The sequence below is a fragment of the Pristis pectinata genome, chromosome 1 (genome assembly GCF_009764475.1).
Source record: "Pristis pectinata isolate sPriPec2 chromosome 1, sPriPec2.1.pri, whole genome shotgun sequence".
Lineage (NCBI taxonomy): Eukaryota > Metazoa > Chordata > Chondrichthyes > Rhinopristiformes > Pristidae > Pristis > Pristis pectinata.
Window position 1 is genome coordinate 31,602,249 of NC_067405.1, and position 23,180 is coordinate 31,625,428.

The 23,180-nt window shown below is 40.3% G+C and overlaps 1 long non-coding RNA gene across 1 annotated transcript in view; it reads right to left on the bottom strand.

The window, feature by feature from the left end:
• Positions 1 to 23,136, bottom strand: part of LOC127581138 (uncharacterized) — a 43,702-nt gene extending 20,566 nt beyond the window's left edge. Inside the window, exons 1-3 of the long non-coding RNA XR_007957923.1 lie at positions 22,929 to 23,136; positions 15,809 to 15,934; positions 228 to 373 (exon numbers count right to left, since the gene is read on the bottom strand). This is a non-coding gene — a long non-coding RNA (uncharacterized LOC127581138). The remainder of the gene's footprint in view (positions 1 to 227; positions 374 to 15,808; positions 15,935 to 22,928) is intronic.
• Positions 23,137 to 23,180: the final 44 nt, after the last annotated feature.

The following is a 23,180-nucleotide window of genomic DNA, read 5'->3' on the forward strand; positions in this document are numbered from 1 at the left end:
GAAACAAACGTCAAATTAACTTAAAAATTATATAATCTTCCATTTCCATATATTGAACAGTAACTAAAAAAAAATCAAAAACTCAAACTGCTCTCAACTTTGTTTTGTAAACAAATGCACAAAAATGGTTTTAAGTGCAAATTAATAAATACATCATCCAAATATAACTGATGAGATCCCATGCCTAATGACAATGTATTGTATACTTTTTTTATTTACTAGTTTACCTCAGAAACAATGGTTGAAGATTTCTTCCAAAAGCAACTCTTCCACCCATTTCCATGGCCCACAATCGGTGGTGAAAGGATGGCACTTGCAGCTGTCCATTACAGATTTAGCAGGTTCTGTACATAGGTGCCTTCTACTGGGGCCTCTGGTATAAAGAAGAGAGATTTCAGCAAGCAAGCCAAGTTGTCAAATCAAAACAGAGAATTCTTTCAGACAGCACATCAGGAAGTAGAAATTACGGATTTACAATACCGTTCGTTATTTTACAGAAATCAAAATATTGGGATAGACAAATAGGATTAAGGCAAAAAGTGAACTATCATAAACAGTCACAAAAGTATGTTTTATTATTAAATTTAAGTCATCCAATACATAAATGCTATTCTGAGAGGATAACAATCATAATTTTTCAGCATTAGCTAAGCTGTTCAGCAATAATTTAAAAAAAGCTGTTCGTAACCAGTTATACTTCATTCAGCAGGCCTAATGGTTACAGTTTTTTTTAGCAGTGAAAATAGTCATGAAATAGATTAAATTAACAGCAAACAGGCAGTCATATGTTGATTGCATTTGCATAGACTGTAGCAATGCATCAATCAAAGGAAGAGGATTTAACTGAGGGTAGCTTTCAGAAATCTAGTGCATTCTACTCCAAAGGTTGCCGGCACATTGGCACAGTGATGACACTAAGAAATGACAGTTCACCACATTGGAAGTTCTGTGCTAATATATTTCCTGTTAAACTAAACAAACAACAAAGTCTAAGAAAAAGCATTATACAAGAAGACTGAAGGAAGTATTAGCCTGCTTTTCCTGAGGAATGCCAACAGATCCATTTGTCAGAAAGCTCAGGACTTGCACGTAAATGGGTATGAACATGAAAAGCCCTGACATCTTCACGACATATGAGTAGCAATTTCCCAACCAGGCTCCAGTAGTGGACTCCTCATGATAAGGGGCAGAGTGCCAATTCCCTGCAGCTTTCCAGCAGATCCTTACCATATGATTCAAATTACAATTCTGCAAAAATGCATATCTGGCAAGGAAGAGAGCATCTAGAATCAGCAGCCGTTGCTCCCAGAAAATTGTGGTCCTGTTGACTACTTTCACATTTCCTCATAATTTCAATGTTTATAAGTAATTAGATAAAAACATTTTTAAACATTTAATTTTTAAAATGTTATCAGGATAATGATTTTGAGCTAAAACCTGAGAATAGCATAAAAACCACAAAAACATTTTTATAGACAAATTTGCCAGTATAGTATTTCCTTCTGTTATATTACTAACATCATCATCTTTGGCCTTGATAAATTGAATGAAGTCATACAAAGTCCTGCCTTTTTACTTTTAAAACATGCTCAGATATGTTATGTGCACCATGATTTTGAAAGAGCAGAGATAGCAAAGTTGTTTTTTTAGGTTATATTTCAAGATTTAATTTTTCCTAGGATGATTGTCTTGGGTTGAATATGTCAAATCTTCAGTGGAACTGCAAGTCTACTCCAAAAGAATGTGTTCATGATTGCACAAAAAATTGTGAGAGAAGTGATATTCACAGAAATACATTAACCTGTAAAACTACTGCCTTTAACATAACAAAATATTGCAGGAAGGCTACCAAAAAAAAGGGAAGCCAAAGCATATTAGAAGTTTATTTGGGGAACGTGGATTAATAAGTAGGTTTAAAGTTCTTAAAAGTTACCTCTTTATCTAACTGAAGGCAGAACTGCTGATGATGGAGAAATTAGATACAAGAATCATAAACTGGGCAGAAATGGAAAAAATATCTTAAATTGCTATAAAACTAGAGCTCCTTTCAATGCAAGGAAGGAATGAGGCCGTTTGGAGATTCGAAAACAATTTTAAAATTGCTGCAATATCTCCTATTGCAGATCAGCAAGCAAAGGGACAATAGGCAAATAAGACATGGTGCAAACAGGTTACTGATGACCACAACTTTACAAAAAGTAGAACAAATAAGCCCGGCAGGAGTGCCTTGGAATAGTCAAGCCTAATGAGGCAGAAGTAGACAATATAATTTAAAATCCTGCTGAAAGTGCAATCAGAATTTTTGTTCTACCCTATGGATGACTTTTTCCAAATCGGCAGAGCCTTGCTATCACCATGTATAATTTGTAGTTCATTAGTTTTTTTTAAAAGTTATTTGAATCTGAATGACTCATCACATTTCTTATTGAATAAAGCATAACTGAGCTTCTAAATACATACAAGCTATAATTACTGCTGGACAACTTTTTTGCCCCTAAAAAGACTATTTTTGCGTACGGATTCTAATTTTCTCCAAATAATTATTTCAAAATTTCAAGGTTTTAAACTTTATTTTGTTTATTTTTCATTTGAGATGCTACCTTAATTTTAATCGTATGTTGCTATCATTACTTGATTCTCAATAGAGTGTTTGAAAAGTTAATTTAAAAATAGACCTTTTCAATTCCTGGTGTGCTCCCTGTGTGATTTTTTTTCCCCAATGAAAACTGAATGTTCAATCTGCTCAATTATATTACTGCTGCTGGACACCAGAAATTCCTAAAGTTAGAGTCTGAATGAAATTAATCAATTGGACCTAAATCACCTTGAGCAGATGAAGTACTAACAAGGATTTGAGAATCGACAGGGTATTATTTCCTAATTGCACATTGTGAATGATAGGCCACATCGTACTCAATCCAGATGTTGTCTCACACTCACCTTCTACCCTATCCCTGCAACCACAACTTTTCTGGCCTCACTGTTTAAATTGAGCTCCAGGCACAAGGGACTGGGCCTCAGGCCCTATCCCCCAACTGCCTTAAAGGTCTTTGGATAACTCATTGCTTTCCTTAGTCAATGAACTGCTGTTAAATGTCTCTAATAATCAGACTCAGTGTCTGTGCTGACTTCCATGTTGCAATCCGCAGGCATGGAAATCAAAAACATGCTGAAGTGCAAAGGACGCCTTATCAACGGGTTGCCTATCAAACTTCCAGCAAAAGACAAGTACATTTTGGCCCCATATTGCTATCTTGCTCTTAGGTCTAACACTCACTAGTATGAGGTTTAAAACTTGTTATATTACTTTGATCATTAATGGATTACTCTACATTTTCATGTGGATGATGAGTGCACTAATGTGCCAAATCCTTTCCTTTCTGGAAAACTCAGTCAATACTTCACCAATATGGAAGGAATGTTATTCTGGAAATTATCTGAAGCTTTCAGCTAATGAACAAATGTTTTACTACTCTACTCTAGACATCCCGTAGAAATCACAGGGAGAAAGTAAGTGCTGGTCATGGGCATAGAACGTAACAGCACAGTACAGGCCCTTTGGCTCACGATGTTGTGCCGACATTTTATCCTGCTCTAAGATCTATCTAACCCTTCCATCTCATATAGCCTTCTATTTTTCTATCATTCATGTGGCCATCTAAGAGTCTCTTAAATGTTCCTAATCTATCTGCCTCCACCACCTCTGTCGGCAGTGTGTTCCACACACACACCACTCTCTGTGTAAAAAAAACTTACCTCTGACATCCCCCCTATACTTTCCTCCAACCACCTTAAAATTATGCCCCCTCGTATTAGCCATTTTCACCCTGGGAAAAAGTCTCTGACCGTACACTCAATCCATGCCTTTTATCATCTTGTACATCTCTATCAAGTCACCTCTCATCCTCCTTCTCTCCAAAGAGAAAAGCCCTAGCTCAACCTATCCTTATAAGGTATGCTCTCCAATCCAGGCAGCATCCTGGTAAATCTCCTCTGTACCCTCTCTAAAGCTTCCACATCCTTCTTATAATGAGGCGACCAAAACTGAACACCAAGTATGGTCTAACCAGAGTATTATAGAGCTGCAACATTACCTCATGGTTCTTGAACTCAGTACCCCGACTAATGAAGGACAACACTCCATACGCCTTCTTAACAACTCTATCAACCGGCATGTCAACTTTGTGGGATCTATAGACATGGACCCCAAGATCCCTCTGTTTCTCCACACTGCTAAGAGTCCTGCCATTAACCTTGTATTCTGCCTTCAAATTCAATCTTCCAAAGTATATCAGTTCACACTTTTCCAGGTTGAACTCCATCTGCTACTTTTCAGCCCAGCTCTGCATCCTATCACCTTTCTATAAATTCCTTTTGGTCTGCAAGAAGAATTGGATGAAGACATGAAATCTGACTATTAGCTTTTAGAGGAAAAGCGAGGTGGGAGATTTTACTCCATGTGGAAATAGGACAGATCTTCTTTTCTGAACCTCTTGTGTCATATACAAGACATTCCCCCTCTCATTTGATCCCTATATTATCCTACAACTTGTTGCTGAACACCAGCCAGCCTTGGCTACAATTTCAGTGCAAACAGGTGAAGAACCCTATATATACTGTTCCAAGAGAGTTCCTCAGGCCAGTGCCTATGGCCCAACCATATTCAGCTGCTTGATCTGTGCCTTTCCTTACATTAGAATGTGAGAAGTGGCGATGTTCAGTGATAACTGCACAAATTCCATTTATAACTTCTCAGCAAAGGAAGCAGCCATTGCCTGCATGCTACAAGACATAGATAACATTCAGGCATGGGCCAATAAGCAGCTAGTAATATCCACCCCTCAAAAATGTGAGGCTATGACCATCTCCAACAAGACAGAATCTAACCACCTGTCCTTAAGACTTAATGACATTATCTTGTTCCAAATCACCAACATCCTGGTTGGGGGGGCGGTCACCAATAATCACAAACTAACCAAATGCATAAATGCAATAGAAAAAAGAGCAGGTCAGAGGCTGGGTATCCTGCAACAATTAACTCACCTCCTGACACCCCAGAACCTTTGCACCATCTACAAGACCAAAGTCAGGATTGCGAAGGAATACTCTCCACTTGCAAAAAGAGTGTAGCTCCAATAACTCTCAAGAAGCTTGACACCATCTAGGACAAAGCAGCCTGCTTCATCAGTGCACTTAAATCACCATAACATTTATTCCCTCCATCAGTGCAGTGGCTGCAGTGTGTACTATATACAAAATACCTTGTTTTAATAGTCTGGGCAACTCTTACAGCACCTCCCAAACCAACAACTACCACCACCCAGGAAAAGGGCAGCAGGGCTGATGGGATGCACCACCACCTGCAGGTTCCCCCTCCAAGTCTCACACCATCCTGACTTCCTCGTTTCTGAGTCTAAATCCTGGAACTCCCGACCAGAAGCACCATGGGAGTACCTTCACTGGAAGAACTGCAAAGGTTGAAGAAAGCAGCCTACCATTACTTTCACAAGGGCAATTTTGGATAGGCAATAAATGCTGGCCTTGCCAGCAACATCCAGGTCCCAAAAAAAAGAATAAAGGGAAAAAAAAATTCTATACACAATTATTACAATAATCAGCAATACACATATTACAATAATCAACAGTGAGGGCCAAAACTGTTCATTAAAGCTAAACTTTCAAACAGGCACATATTATTAGCACCTAACCAATTTAGCTTTTGTTTCCACCTTTTCATCAAAGTAGGCCATTCTCTGCAAGTTGGTATCCATGGACTAAACCACTGAAACTTAAGTAAAATTGAGCACACATCTCTCTTTTGAATATGTTTTTTTCAATTTTTATAAAGGTTTATAAATCTATAAAACAGATATCTCACTATATTACTGTGAAAAAAATCTCCTGAACTGTAAAGAATGTCTGCACAAGTTTTCAAGTTATTTAATAAGATGTTAATGATTTAATCTACTGCAAATCACATTTACTTGCCATGTTTAGTTAAGTAAAATGATAGATTATGTCTTTGTCTAACAATAATTTTAATGTACAAAGTTCAATGTTATATCTATTAAAGTCTAATTATTAGAAGTACAGAGTTCAGTGTTATATCTATTATAATCTAATTATTAAATTTGTTATTAAATTTGATATGCTACCCGCACATGGGGCTCAGCACATTATAAATATTCAATTATCTGTTCTATTACATCAAAGATATGGGCCTGTAGAATATGTAATTCTCTGCAGAGTTTCCACAATATATGAAATATGAAAGATCCAAATCTCTTGCATGCTTCATCTAAAATCTGTGCCACAAGCACATACCAGAAAAATACAATATACTATCAAGTTTGATTAGTATTTGAAACATAGCCAAGCTGGCACATCACATCCATGCAGCAAGACCTCTCTAAAAAGACAGCCAAATATAAAATAACAAGTTTATATTCCATTTGAAATACAAGCACCATTGTTCTCATCCTAGGATGTACAATGTTGATTCCTCTCAAGTATGAGTCACAAAATTTACAAGTTTAGTATGAAGTTTACAATAGATTTGAAAATGGGCCATGCTCTTCTTACAGACTGAACTGTGGAATTCAGGCAGTTTCCCCTACCCATTGAAAGCTGCACAATGAGGACGAGAAAACAGATCAAGATAAAAGACAAGATCATCTTTTCTAGGGATGTTTTATCCTTTTTACTATGAGTAAAGTGGATAAAATTCCCTTCTCATTTATGTCATCCTTACATTGAAAATCACACATGCAATACAGTTAATTCTAGTTCTGTCTCAATGTGAATCCTTTTTTGGATTCACTATTGAAACTCAGAATAAAACTACTACTTGTTTTGGGGGGAAAAAAATCATTCTATTTCTTTTAATTAGGTTATTCAAATTTTAGACAAAATTACCTTGATTATTTATGATGCTGGTTCACACATTAATATTAATGCTTATGGAGAGCACATGGAATTGGAAATAAAACTAAATATGAAGATTAGTCAGTGCTACCAATTCCATAAACTTAATGCCTATGATCATATAAAATGATCATAAACTATCATCAAAAAAATCTTAAAACGGCACATTTTTCATATAAGGTCCCCTGGAAAATCCCACGTCTCTAAAAGGTTACATAATTCTTTAATAGTAACATAGTTGAGAATCATCAAAGTTCTGTCATGATTGGCACAGACATCATGAGCTGAAGGGCGTGTTCCTGTACTGTTCTGTTTGCTTATAAGATTATTTTACTCATCTGGTCATATGCAAATATAAATCCAACAATCCTTCCAGATGAAACAATAATTTATTACACTGATTTAGTACACTGAGTTCACAGATAGTTCACAATTTAGTACACTGAGTTCACAGTTCAAGATGCAGCATACTATATATTCGAATTGCATGACTACTTTATGGGACCTCAGCAAGCCCATACAAATGAAAGGGGTCAAGCTATGCCAGTGAAAACATGAAGTGTATTTGTCCCTCAGCTCAGGACATTTGTACTGTACTGTTAGACATAACGTTCTGTCCAGTGGTGAAGCAGAAATTCAGATGTGTTGGCTCAGAATGCTACAAAGTGCTGGTGTGGTAGTCCAAGGCAACCTGACCCACAAACTCAAGAGTGCCCAAGAAAATAGGAGCAGGAGTAGGCCACCTGGCCCCTCTAGCCTATCGCGTCATTCCATGTGATCATGGCTGCTCTATCCCAGACCTCAACTCCTCTTCTTTGCCAGATCCCCATAGTGCTCAATCCCCTTATCTTTCAAAGGTTAATCTACCTCCACTTTAAATAACCTTCACAACTCTCTGGGGTAGATAATTTCAGAGATTCACTACCATTTGGAATCACATACTTTATTTTAAATTACCAGCTCCTTATTTTGAAACTATGACCCTTCATTCAAGATTCTCCCACTAGTGAAAAATCTCGATATCTACCCTTACTTTCACTTGTTCCATTCTAATGTCCTACATTTGGTGTTCACAATGTGACCTTCTCTACATCAGAGAAAGCAAACACAGACTGGGTGATCGCTTTGTGGAGCACTTGTGCTCATTCCAAGGAATGACCCTGAGCTTCTGGTTGCCTGCCACTTTAATTCACCATCCCACTCCCCTCTGCCCTCTTGGTCTGTGACCTCCAGCACTATAATAACGAGGCCTATCGTAAACTCGAGGAACAGTGCCTCATTTCTCGTCTGGGCACGTTACAGCTTGCAGGACTTTATTTAATTCTCCAGCTTCAGAAAACTTGTTCTTCCTTTCTGTTTGTACCAGGACTGGTCATTTGTGCTTGCCATTCCCCGCCCCCAAATCCTTTCTTATCATACTGTATGCATATTTTGGCCTGATCAGCACATACAACATCACCCAGGCTCACAACCTTCGCAATACATCAGGAGGCACATGAGACTGCAAATGCTGGAGTCTGGAGCACTAAAAAAACTGCTGGAGAAACTGAGTTGTGAGGCCCTGTCTCTTGCAAGGATGCAATCCCTTTTTCTCAATTTCTCTGCCTCTGCTGCATTTGCTCCCATGATGAGGCTTTCCACTCCAGGACATCCAGGATGTCCAACTTCTTCTCTAACTGGAGCTTATCCCCTACTGTGGTCGAGAGAGCTCACACCTGTATCTCTGCAACTTCCTGCCCCTCTGTTTTCACCCCCACCCCTCCCAGACCCAACAGGGATAGGGACCCCCTTGTCCTGACATTTCATCCCACCAATCTATGTATCCAACACATCATTCTCTGCCACTACCACCATCTCCGAGGGGACCCCACTACCAAACATTCCATCCCCTCAACACCCTTTTCTGCTCTCTCCGCAACAGTACACCAAACACACCTTCTCTTCCCTGCCCCTTTCCACCTTCCGCAAAGACCACTCCCTCCATGACATCCTGGTCCGCTCATCCCTCCCCACCCACCCCCCACTGACCCCTGGCATTTTCCCCTGTAGTCACTGGAGGTGTAACATTTGTCCTTACAGCTCCTCCCTCACCACCATTCAGGGACCTAAACAGCCATTCCAGGTTAGACAAAGGTTCATGTGCACCTCCTCCAACCTCATCTACTGTGTTAAGTGCTCCCAATGCAGTCTTCTCTAACCAAGACCAAATGCAGACTGGGCAACCATTTCACAGAGCAATGGCCATCCCAAGCCCCCAGTTGCATGCCATTTCAATTGCCTTTCCCATTCCCAAACTGACCTGTCCATCCTCAGCCTTCGCGGTTACCAGGGTGAAGTCCAATACAAACTAGAGGAACAACACCTCATGTTCTGCCTGGGTGGTCTACAACCCAATGGCATGAGCACTGAGTTTTCCAATTTTAGGTAACTATCACCTCCCATGGGCTTTTCCTCTATTCTCCCCCCTTTCCCCCTCTCTCTCCTTCCAACCAGTCCATGCCGACCACATCGTCCACCCAGCTCGTCCCAATTTTATGCATTCGGCCCATATCCTTCCAAGCTCCACCCCTCCATGTATCTATCCAAGTGCTTCTTAAACAACACTATCGTACCTGCCTCAATCACTTACTCTGGCAGCTCTTTCCATATACTCACCATCCTCTGCATGAAAAAGTTGACCCTGAGGTCTCTTTTAAATCTTTCCCCTCTCACCCTAAATCTATGCCCCCTAGTTTTAGACTCCCCTACCCCAGGGAAAAGTCTGTTACCATCACTTTATCTATGCCTCTTATAATTTTAAACACTTCTATAAGGTCGCCCCTCATTCTCCAACGTTCCAAGGAATAAAGACCTAGCCTGGCCAACCTCTCTCCATAACTCAGGCCCTCTAGTCCTGGCAACATCCTCGTAAATCTTTTCTGCACTCTTTCCAATTTAACCACATCTTTCCTATAAAAGGGTGCCCAAAACTGTACTCAGTACTCCAAGTGCGGCCTCACCAACAACTTGCACAACTGCAACATAATGTCCTAACTCCTATACTCAATGCCCTGACTGATGAAGGCCAGTATGCTAAATGCCTTTTTCACCACCCTGTCAACCTGTGACACTGCTTTCAATAAATTATGCAGTTATACTCCTAGGTCCCTCTGTTCCATTACACTCCCTAGTGCCCTACCATTCATAGTACAAGTCCTATGACTTTCCAAAATGCATCACCTCACACTTATCTGCATTGAAATCCATTTGCCACTCCTCGGCCCACTTCCCAAACTGATCAAGATTCCCCCTGTAATCGACGATAACCTTCTTCACTATCAACAATGCCTCCTAATTTTGTCTCATCTGCGAATTTACTGATCAAGCCTTGTGCATTAAATCATTTATAAAAATAACAAGGGTCCCAACACTGATCCCTTCGGCACACACTAGTCACCGGCCTGCATTCTGAGAAACAACCTTCAACCACCACCCTCTGCTTCCTACATCCGAGCCAATTTTGAATCCACCAAACTTGCTCTCGCTGGATTCCATGGGACCTAACTTCCAGGCCAGCCTTCCATGTAGGACTTTGTTGAAGGCCTTGCTAAAGTCCAAATGGACAACATCCAGTGCCCTACCCTTATCTACCCTTTGGTTATCTCTTCAAAAAATCTAAGATTCGTCAAACATGACTTCCCACACACAAAGCCATGCTGACTCCTCCTAATCAGGCACTCTTCTAGATCCTGTCCCTCAGAATTCCCTCCAGTAACTTACCCACCACTGAGGCCAGGCTGACCGATCTGTAGTTCCTTACTTGTCCTTGCTACCTTCCTTAAATGACGGAACAACATTAGCTACCTTCCGGTCTTTAGGAACTTCACCAGTGGCTAACGATGAAGCAAGTATCTCCGCAAGGGCCTCCACAATTTCTTCTCTAGCCTCCCACAAAGTCCAAGAATGCACTTGGTCAGGCCCTGAGGATTTATCCACCTTAATGTGCTGCAAATACTTCCTCCCTGGTAATATGAACATTCTCCAAAACATCTTCACTTGTTTCCCTTATCTCTTGAGCAACCATGCTTTTCTCCTCAGTAAACACAGAGGAGAAATATTTGTTAAAAATCCCACCCATTTCCTATGGCTCAGGACATAGGGAACCCTGCTGATCTCTAAAAGGGTCCTACTCTCTCCATAGCCACCCTTTTAATATATCTATGGAACCTCTTGGGATTTTCCTTAACCTTGCCTACCAGATCCATTTTATACCCTTTCTTTGTCCTCCTGATTTCCCTCTTGTGTATTCTTAATCTGTTTATAGTCATCAAGGGATTCACTCCTCCCCAGTCTCCAAAATCCAATGTATGCTTCCTTTTTTTTCTTGACCACAGTCTCAATATCTCTCATCAGCCAAGGTTCCCTGAATTTGCCAGGTTTACATGTAGTAGGAGAGCACATGGCTGTCACGTGACAGTAACAACACTGACCCCTCTAGTCGCAGGACAGCATTGCTCCTCGGATCGGAAGTGACACCACTGTCAATCAAGGTGTGGCTCCACCCCACCCATCAGGTGTGGGCATAGGGATTGGCCCTGGAGAGCACCTTTGTTCCTGAACCTGCCTGCCCATTGGCCTATCTAAATCACCTGGCCAGGCTCCACCCAGAACTATAAAAGAGTGTTGCACGGCCCTGGCCCTTCCTTTTTCAACTGCCCCAGGAGTAGTGAAACCACGCTGCAGAGACCACAGATAAGAGTGTGCACCACCATATGGTTTGGGAGCGTCTTAGTCAGATTCCAGGGAGTGTTAGAGCCAATGCTTGTCAAGGTATTCAGGCATTGAAGTATTTATCCCTTGATAAGCTGTACCTTGCTTAGAGTGTGTGTGTGTATCTCATCCTTGTTGCGATTTTCCCCCTCACATTCGTGGTCTGTGTGTGTGTGCGCGCGAGTGTGCATCTGTTCCCATTCATTCTGTCCCCGCATTCGCCTTTGTGATTAAACTACTTTTAAAATCCAAAGCCTGTGTCCAGAACCCACCATCTTTAAGATTCCAAAAGAACCTTTTCACACATTACCCTTCACCCTAACAGGAACATGCCTCCCCTTGACATCGCACTCTTAAAAGCCTCCCACTTGCCACTTGTTCCTTTCCCTTCAAACAGGCTCACCCAATCGACCTCTACTAGATCCTGCCTAATTCCCCAAAAATTAGCCCTGCTCCAGTTTATGACCCTAACCTGTGGGTGTGTCCTATCCTTTTCCATCACTATCTTAAAGCTTATAGAATTATAGTCACTAGAGCCAAAGTACTCCCGACTGACACTTAAGTTACTTGCCCTGCCTACACCCATCTTTGTCCCCCTTCCCCTCCTGGTTCCATCCACCCACTACAGATACAGTTCACCCACAGGCTCCCTGCCCCTCCCCTATCTTATTCTGGTTCCACCTGCCATTCACTTCTCTAACGCTTCCCATTAGCACCTTCTATACTTATCAGAGTCTAGCACTGTTAACCCTTTTGTGTTTCTGCTTATCCCCCTCCAGCAGCTGTCTCCAACCTTCACACTCCCCTCCCCTGTCTCTCAATTTCTTTTGAATCTTTGTTTGGTATCACTCCCAACTCCACCCTTGCTCCCCAGCCCTACCTGGTGCAACCTGCCTATCATCTTACACCCCTCCTCAGTCCATCAATCACCTTGGACTCCTGTCTCAACACTCCCCTTCTCTTTATACTGGCCATCTCGCCCTTCCACTCTCAGTCCTGAAGCAGGGTTTCGACACGAAATGTCAACAATTCGTTTGCTCTCACGGATGCTCCTCGACCCACTGAGTTCCTCCAGCAGAGTAAGTTTGTTGCTCCTGAATCCCAAGCCTGTTCCCTTGCATTTCCAGGGGTGGCTCCTAGTCTATATTTAGGCTCTAGAGAATACATCTGTAAGAAAGTAGAATAGAACATACCTGCTACTTTTTATAAAGGGGAATCAGTTGGGTATCATTGGGATCAACAAATCAATATAATGGCTAATTACATTGCAGCTACAGTTACCACAAGAATTTATATGCAAGTAACAGAAATACCTCTAAGTGCCTGATCCAATATATCAGGAAAAAAATAAAGAGTACATCAGGTTACAAAGGCAAATGGAAATTAATGATTCCATTTGCAGGGTGGACCCTGTTATTTTTTTGAACTTGCCTAAATAATTAATCCTGTATACATTATTAAGAATGATCACACAATTAGTGAAGAAGGCCAACATCTGAAGAATTCATAATATTTTAAGAAATAATGTGATATGGAAATAAAAGCAAATTTGAGGCTACAGTCACATAGCTTTGCTCATGCTTAAAATAAAACAGAATTTTTTTCAGACCTCCTCATGCTAGGGATACAAAACCAAATAATCATAAGCATTAATTGTGGCAGTTTACAGATCCAATCTATCAAACTGTCTTCAAGGGGACCACATGAAGGGAAAGGAAGAGCTCATTGGGAATTCTTTTGCCATTAAATTCAGTTAATCATCCCTGAGGTCTGTTCCCAGAAGGGAATAATCCTGAAGCAACTTCAGAATGAATGATAGAGGGATCAACATTCACGGCATGCTTTCTGACAGTTAAGGCAAGATGTTCCTGTAAATACATTAATATAGTCAGCATATTATTAGAGAGTTTGCAAGATCTTACAAATTATGTATACAGGGCATTTAGTTTTGATGCAAATAGGTATCCATCAATGACAGTGTGGAAATGCACAATATAAGTATATACAGACCAGCAAGATTGCAAATTCAATGCCTGTTTCATGCTTAACCTCAGCTCATGTTGTAACATGCATATAAAATCTCTCTGGGAAAAGCTTCACTTCAGTACCTTCAGCATACAAAATGTTTCTGTTCATACAGGTATTGCTGAACTTTAATCAGATTTCAAGTTCTCCTCTTCACTGTCAATCATTCAGTGTAGATGCTGTCATCTGAAAAGTTAGGATGATGTTAATCTCATCCTATTCAGATGGTTTGATTAGTCAAACAAGTTAAATGTGCATTATTATGAAATTATCATACAGTTTTACATTTCCTAGGAAAAGTGTTAATCATTTCAATATTGGTAGTGTACAAGATGTGTTGTGTGGTCTACTACAACAGCGCAATCTAGATTAGAGATCTCCAGAGGGAGAACAGTACACAATGCAAGAACCAAAGCTTGGCAGTGAGAAGTATTATTTTGTTACACTGCAAGTGGTGCGTTAAAAACAATATTGACATATTATTTTGACATATAATTTGAGGAAGTTTTTACATTCAGTTCAATGTATCTCTTGCATAATTAGAATTCTTGGTTTGTCAGTTAACTGAATTTAATCATTAAAATGTCACTAGACAAAATTTTCAATAGGTCTAGATTCAAAATGTCAACTAAATAGAAAACAAGTAATCTTAATATCACTTGAAAATAAAAAAACTAGAATTGCTTGAAATCTGAAATAAAAGCACAATGCTGGGAACAGTCAACAGTTCAAGTAACATCAATAGAATGAAAAAATGAGGGTTTCCCCCCATTCAAGACCCTTTATCATACCTGAAAAGTGAGAAAACAAGCTTTAATCGCTGAGGCAATTTTGGGGGGGGGGGGGGGGGGGGGGGGGGGAGAGAGCTGCGCAGAAGGAATGGATGGGCCACAGGCGATATCTAAGATAGAGTGAAGCCTGGATTGTCATGGTGATCTGCTGTTTGAAAAAGCACTTTGTTGATAAATTAATTAAAGGCAGAGGAATCAAAAAAACATGTAACACTTGTGAAATTCAGGTCAGAACAGTCACTGAGAACTGAAACCAAAAGAGGAATGTTGGAAATGCCCAACAGATCAGATAGTGTTTGTGGATCTGAAAAAACTGAGTTAATATTACAGATGGATAACCTTACAGAATTGACCAGTTCTGATACAGAGAAGGTGACTTGACTGAAATTGTTGAATTCGATATCAAGTATTGAAGGCTGCAAAGTGCCAAGACTGAAGAAATGCTGTTTCTTAAGCCTATTTAGGGCTTCGTTGGAACAGCACAGCAGGTTACAGACAGATAGATCAGAAGGGGAGTGAGATGGAAAATTAAAGTGATAAGTAACTGGGAACTCCCCTGCAGACAGAACAAACTTACTCCACAAAGGAGTCCCCAAATCCCTGTTGTTTCTCCAATGAGGAAGAGACCATATTGTGAGCACCAGATGCAATACAGTAAATTGGAAGTGCAAGTGAATCGTTGCTTCACCTGGAAGGACTGTTTGGATCCCTGAATGATGGGTGAAATAAGGTAAAAGGGCAGATATTGCATCACCTACAGTTGCAAGGCTATGAGAAAGAAAGCAGTTGATCAAGATGGAAGAGTGAACTACAGAATCATGAAGGGAAAGGTCTCTTCAGAATCCTTAAAGGGGAAGTAAAGGTGGAATGCTATTGAAGGAAATTCTAAGTATGATCTGATGAGTGCAGAGGCTAATGGGGTGTAAAGTGCGAACCAGGGGAACTGTTATCCTTGCTCTGACTGGTAAAAGGATGAGAGCAAAGGTGCATGAAATAGATGAGATGTGGTCGAGGGCTACATCAACTATCATAGCAGGGAAGTTACAGTTAAGGAAAGACATCTGAGGCACCCATGTGGAAAGTCTAGTTATCAGAGCAAATTAAATGGAGATAAAAGAAATGGGAAAATGGAATAGTGTCCTGACAGAAGGAAAGGTGGGAGGAAGTATAGTCTGGATAATTGTGGGGGTGTGTGGACTTGTCATGAAGCTCGTAGATAACATTACAACTTTTTGACCATGACTGATGACAGAGCAATACAGAGCACATTATAGAGACTACCAATGGCTTCTTTAGCAAATAGATGTCATCCAACACACCTTTTCTGATGATTTTTGAATGCAGTCCATGGCCAATAGGCATAAGCTGGGCTCAGGCATAAGCTTGTATCTTTGTTCATGTTACTCTGGCCTTCTGCAACCATCTTCCTTTACTGTTATGTTGTACTGCCAGAAGAAAAGTTATTCCAATTTACTAAATATGCAGGGATCACACTGGAAGCACCTCCTGAAACTTGTAACTTATGATGATATCAGAGACAATTCATTCTTCTATGCATTTAAAATTTGGGGTATTAATTTAGATCCCTCCTAAAGTAAAATTAACACAAGCAATTTTCACTGTCCACTCTCTGGCCGTTTAAGGAAAAAGTCTGTTTGAAGATCAATACCTCAACCCCGCGCAAACTTCATGACCGACCGGTCAGCCCTTCTGTACACCTCTGAGACATGGACTACCTGCATCAGGTACTTCAGAGCACTGGAGAGATACTACCAAAGCTGCCTCCACAAAAGGCTTCAGCCCCATTGGCAGTTTAAAAGAACAAACATCAGTGCTCTCTCAGGCCAATATCTAGTTAAACTCTGTCAGCTCTGACAGGCAGTCCAAAAACAGATACTCCAAGTGAAAAGATTACAAGATGGACAGGGGGAAACAATTCAAAGACCTTCACAAAGCCTCCTTGATTCTCCCCATGACTCATGGAAATCTCTGACCACTCAAGGAGCAGCAAAGAAGGCAGTGTCAAGAGCACACAAGTCCAGGAAGATGCACACCACCTGTCCAGCCCATGGCATCATCAGCCACATGGAACTTGAGTGAAAACAAATTATCCTCAATCCTCAGGGACTGCCTAAGGGTAATGAGTGGTGGAGGATTTGAGTGAATCTTCAGACAACGAGGAGAAAAATTGAAATTACTTGCTATTATTGAGAATTCTGTTAGAATATGTTTAAGACTTTAATAGACATGGAGTCTTTTGGCCCAGGAAGATTCTTGTGCTGCGGATAGAAATGGATATAAAAAGAACAGGAACTTTAAGTAATAAGATATTTATTTATTAGTCACATGTACGTTGAAACACACAGTGAAATGCATCTTTTTGCATTACTGAGAATGTGCTGGGGGGCAGCCTGCAAGTGTCGCCACTCTTCTGGCGCCAACGTAGCATGCCCACAGCTCCTAACCTGTACGTCTTTTGGAACGTGGGAGGAAACTGGAGCACCTGGAGGAAATCCACACAGACGCAGGGAGAACGTACAAACTCCTTACAGACAGCGGCCGGAATTGAACGCAGGTTGCTGGTGCTGTAATAGCATTACGCTAACCGCTACACTACCATACCATTGCCATTCAATGAGAGGATGCTAAATTTATGGGATTGATTATCAATGGTTAAAATGAAGTAAATAAATTCCTACTTGAAAGGAGGAAGATTATTATTTCATGAATATTAGTAAAGAAACTAAAAAGGTTGAGAGATGAATTAATGGTCTTCTCAGGGCCAAACCATCACTTACATTACTTTTTTGAGTTTGTTCTGACTACTGAACAAATGAAATCTCCATATTTGTGTGTACAATGTTATTACATAAAGTGATCAAAGGAAGTTGAAAACTGACAGGAAGGTTGTTTTATCCCTCCGCTATGACCTGATTCAAGGTATCATAACATAATTTTGTATCCAATCAAAGCTAATGAACACATCATCTTGGACTTTTGTCATTGATGGGTCTAAATCCTGGAACTCACTACCCAGCAGCACCTCTTGGGCCAAAAGACTCCATATCCATTAAAATCTTCAACATATTCTAACAGAATTTTCAATGATAGCAGTCATTTTAATTGTTCTGCTACCCAACAGCACTGTGGGATTGCTTCTGCCTGAAGTGAGGTAATTTAACACTGCTTTTTCCAAGAACAATAAGTGTTTGCCTTACCAGCAATATGTAAGAATTAGTAAATAAAGCTAGAAATTGTTAAACAAATCTTATTCATTGCCAGACAGGCAGTAGGCTGAAAACCAATGATATTTTTTCCATTATTGTGGGTAAGTATTGTACTTAAATGTATTTCCCCAACAATAATCCTGGACACCACGTGATTTTGACTGGCATTATGTCAAAGGGACACAATTATAAGTCAGTTCAGTTTATGGTTGTACGCACAAGTACATGTATGTACAGATGGAATGAAAAACTCACTTGCAGCAGCATCGCAGGCACATATCATTGGAGAGACAACATTCAAAAATTAAAAATGATGGATGTGCTTTCAGTAATTATCTTTCAATGCCAATTTCCTTGCCACATATTTAATACTGAATTTTACTAATTTCTGATTGAATGCTAGAATATTCTCATCTTGATTCATTCCAGCCATGATACTTTCAGAATAGTGAACATTGTTAATAATCTAAATTTCAATCTTTTTAATATATCCTTATTTGTTTATAGACAACCATACAACAGAAGTTGTTGTTGCAGTTAACTAACAGTCCTGAATAAAATGCAAATTAAGGTTAATCAATTTATCCAAATTGGAAATATAAAGAATTTGGAGTTTGGTAGATATACTGTAAGAGAATAAAGGTAAAATATGGAAAGGGTAGAACTAACACCAAACAGTAGATAAATTCAGGGAATGCTGCTACTCGTTGTAATTTGATGAAATGGAAGTGATTTTAACCATTATTGAATTAACCTTCTCAAATAAGATTCTTTTCTTTAAAAAAAGGACATTTTCATGCTGCTCAGAGTAAGGGATTAAAGTGTTTGGAATGACCAGGAGCAACGTCAGCTGCATTGCTTCCAGGTCCATGTGTACAGCGGTTACTCTGCACATCTCTTTTAAAGAGGCTTATCACACATCTCCAATTTTAGCCAATCAACCAGTGCAACCATCTTTTCTGTTACTTTGATGCAAAGCTCTGGATCTCCAAACTTTCCTTAAGTCATTTCAACACATTAGAAATGCTATGTAAATGCAATTTTTAAGTTGTTTACATTTGAACCAAAATCCTAGACATATTCCAATCCAGTAAACTTGCAAAAGCTAAACTTATCAAATAGCCAACAATCCAAAAATAGTCCTTCATTGATGTTGCTTAACCTGCTGGGTATTTCTGACATTTTCATCTTTTATTCCTCTGGCACATATTTATTCTGAAGATCCAGCATTCAATTAATGTGGAGAATTGTGGGAAATTGCTGGGATTTTTCCTAATTTATTACAAGAAATTATGCCTCATTGTGTATTGATACCAGACTTGTCAAAGCATTTAATGAGCAGGTGATTATAGAGACCTTTTTCCTTTCCTCTTGCATAAAGGCATTTAACTTGAATTCACCCTGACACTCCACACACAAGCAGTTCCATCCATTTTAGGGCAGCAACTACAGGATGGCATGGAAATTTTTCAGTAGCTTTCTCCTATCAACTCCATTAATCTAGCATGCTCAGATCATTGGTGCTGTGGGATTTTCCAGACCTTTGGATAATATTCCTATTAATACTCCAAAATGCTTTTAATTCATTTTTTAAGATGTTACACTGTAGAATAATAAATTTCCAAGTGAACCAGGTTAGTTTCAAAGGACAGCAGGAAATGGATCCAAGTGACTTTCAAGGGAGCACAGAGCTGGGGCTGTGGTGTGGGAAAGGGAGCATGGGAATCAGCATCAGTGAGCCAGATGCCAAAATGTTGGGATTTCCTAATAGTCAGATAGTGGATATTTGGAGATTATTGTAGTACAAGATCATTTTCTTCCACTTTAAATCCCTGTATGTCCAAAACCTCTCCTTCAACATATGATCACAACCTTAATGACTGCTCCCTATACTAGTCACAACAAATCCTGACTGGTGAAGACCATCACTCAGTTATCTAAGAATCCCAGAGTCGAAGTATCACTTGTCGAAAAGCATTTAATTAGCAGGTGATTACAGAGCCTTTTTCCTTTCCTCTTGCATAAAAGCATTTGACTTGAATTCACCCTGACACTCCATACACAAGCGATGTTCCATCCATTTTTAGGGCAGCAACTACAGGATGGCATGAATGACTTGCCTTTTGTCATTCTCCTTCCTCCATCCAGCTTTCTCTTTATCCTTTTTAAAATTGGCTATCAGTGATTTTGTGTTTAACCATTATTGAAAAGTACTAAGAAATGCACAGCTGACAAAACCTATATCCAATGGGAAGATGGCGAGGTATCATTTCCTTAAAACATATGATATAGGTGTAATTAGATAGCATTTTGAACTAACAAGAATGGTGTTTAACTGGAAGTTGCTAATGTGCACATGCATTTGTGATCTTTCTTTCTAAGAGGATCATTAGAACATAGAACAGTACAGCACAGGAACAGGCCCTTCAGTCCATGATGTTTTGCTGAACTAATTACTGATCCCTTCTTCCTACACAATGTCCATATCCCTCCATTCTCTGCACATTCATGTGCCTATCTATGATCCTTTTAAACACCTCTATCATATTTGCCTCCACTACCACCCCTGGCAGTGCATTCCAGGCACCCACAACTCTCTGGGTAAAGAAAACTTGCCCCACAAATCTCCTTTGAACTTGCCCCCCCTCTCTCCTTATGTGCATGCCCTCTAGTATTAGACATTTTGACCTTGGGGGGGGGGGGGGGGGGCGGGCGGAGAGATACCGGCTGTCTACTCTAACTATGCCTTTCATAATCTTAGAAATTTCTATCAGGTCTCCCCTCAATCCCCACCGCTCCAGAGAAAACCTCCCAAGTTTGTCCAACCTCTCCTGATAGCATATGCCCTCTAATCCAGGCAGCATCCTGGTAAACCTCTTCTGCATCCTCTCCAAAGCCTCCAATCCTTCCTATAATGGGGCAATCAGAATTGAATGCAATACTCCAGATGCGGCCAAATGAAAGTTTTATAAAGCAGCAACATAACTTCCTGACTCTTGAGAATGCCTCAACTAATAAAGGCAAGCAAGCCATATTACCTCTACCACCCTATCAACCTGTGCAAACACTGTCAGAGCTATGGACTTGAACACTAAGATCCCTCTGTTAAGGGCCTTGCCATTCACGATGTACTGTCCCTTTACATTTGATCTCCCAAAGTGCAACACATCACACTTGGCTGGATTAAACTCCATCTGCCATTTCTCTGCCCATATCTGTAACTGATCTATATCCCATTGTGTAATTTAGCAATCTGTAAACTACCTGCAAGGCCACCAATCTTTGTATCATCTGTAAACTTAGTAACCCACCCATCCACATTTTCATCCAAGTCACTTATATCACAAACAGCAGAGATCCCAGTACAGATCCCTGTAGAACACCACTAGTCACAGACCTCCAACCAGAATAAGTCTCATCGACTACTACTGTCTTCTATGGGCAAGCCAATTCTTGAGTCCAACCAGCCAAGTCACCATGGACCCCAACCTCCTAAACTCAAAGCACGTTTCCTTTTTCTTGACCATAGCCTCAATATCTCTCGTCAGCCAAGGTTTCCTAAACTTGCCAGGTTTACCCTTCACCCTAACAGGAACATGCACATGCTGCCACTGAGCTCTTAATGTCAGCCTTAAAAGCCTCCAACTTGCCATTTATTCCTTTCCCTTCAAACGGGCTCACCCAATCGACCTCTGCTAGATTCTGCCTAGTTTCCCCAAGATTAGCCCTGCTCCAGTTTAGGACCCTAACCTGTGGACCAGTCCTATACTTTTCCATCACTATCTTAAAACTAATAGAACTACGGTCGCTAAACCCCAAGTGCTCACCAAGACACTTCTGCCACTTGCCCTGACTCAGGAGGAGGTCTAGCATCACACCCTCTCTAGTAGGTCCCTCTATATATTGACTCAGGACACTTTCCTGGACATATTTCACAAATTCCATCCCATCCAGGAATTATCAATCTGAGTGGCCCAGTCAATACTGGGGAAATTAAAATCTCCCACTAATACAACCATGAGCAATTTCTCTACACAGCTGTTCCTCAAGTTCCCACTGACTACTAAAGGGTCTATAATACAGCCCCACTACAGTGACCCTCCCCTTCCTGTTTCTAAGTTCTACCCATACGGCCTCACTGGACGATCCCCCAAGAATGTCAACTCTAAACATCCTCTCTTACAAAAGCAACACTCCCTCCTTGCTTATCTGTACCCCTGTCATGCCTGAAGCATCACCCCTGACTTTTGAATGTCTCCAACAATGAAAATTATCCCCTTCAATACTAATTTTACTTGGGTCTCCTGATGCTGCATGTGATCAAATGCTGCCTATTGTCAAGGGCAGTCACAATACCTCTGAAATTTTGATCTTTTGTCCAGGTCTAGATCAATGAGATCTGGCTGAGGAATGGTATAGTATAGTCATCTTAACAATAGGTTTAAAATAAAAAGTAAAATAATTACCCTTTTTCAAACAATAAAACCCTGAATTCAAAAACAACATTTCAGAATCAGGTTTATTACTTATGGGTTGTGAAATTTGGTATTTTGCAGCAGTACAGTGCAAAGACATCAACAAATAAAGTGCAAAAAAAAACAAAGTAGGACCATTCAGAAATCTGATCGCAGAAGGGAAGAAGCTGTTCCTAAATCGTTGAGTGTAGGTCTTCAGGCTCCTGTATTTCCTCCCTGATGGTAGTAAAATGTCTTTCTGAAAATCTTTACAACCATAAAAGCAACTAAAAATTGAAAATAATTACAAATGGCACCAATTAATGGGAAGTAATACAAAAAAAAACAGCTGAATTATACATGAAGAGGTATGTGTTTAAGTATCATTATGGATATTGTATACATAGGGAAATACAGCTACCAACATGTGCACTGGAAAGCTCCACACACTGAAATAAGTAACTTGGTAATTTTACTTAATAATGTCAGTTGAGGGACTCAGAAAATTCTCCTTGTACTTAATCAAATAGTCGCTTGTAATCTCTTGCATTCCTACAATACTTGATTGGGCCTCAGTTTAATAACGCACCCAAAGGACAGCACCAACAACATTACTGCACTGAATAGAGACGCCTAAACCGAGGGCTATTAAAGTATAGCTTCGAAATAAGGAAGTAATGAGGTCCAGGTTAGAAGAAACGAGACGTGATAAACATTGAAGAAAGAGGAATGTGTAGAGAAGGGTGACAGGAGAGCACCTGCAGTGGCACCGCTGCTGCTTCTGACTTCATGAAACCTCCCCTTTCGAGTTTAATTCAGGACGCTGAGAAAAGCTTCAAAAGCCGCGGCAGCTGGCTTCCGCACTCAAAAAGTCAAGACGCTCATCCTCTTTTAAAAACTGCAAAGCAGAAGGTCAAAGTTGTCCGCAATTCGCCCTGTTCGACCGAGTGTGAGTCTCTCCTTCAAACCTGCCGCCGCCAGCCCGCGGATCTGCGACTGCGCAAGGCATA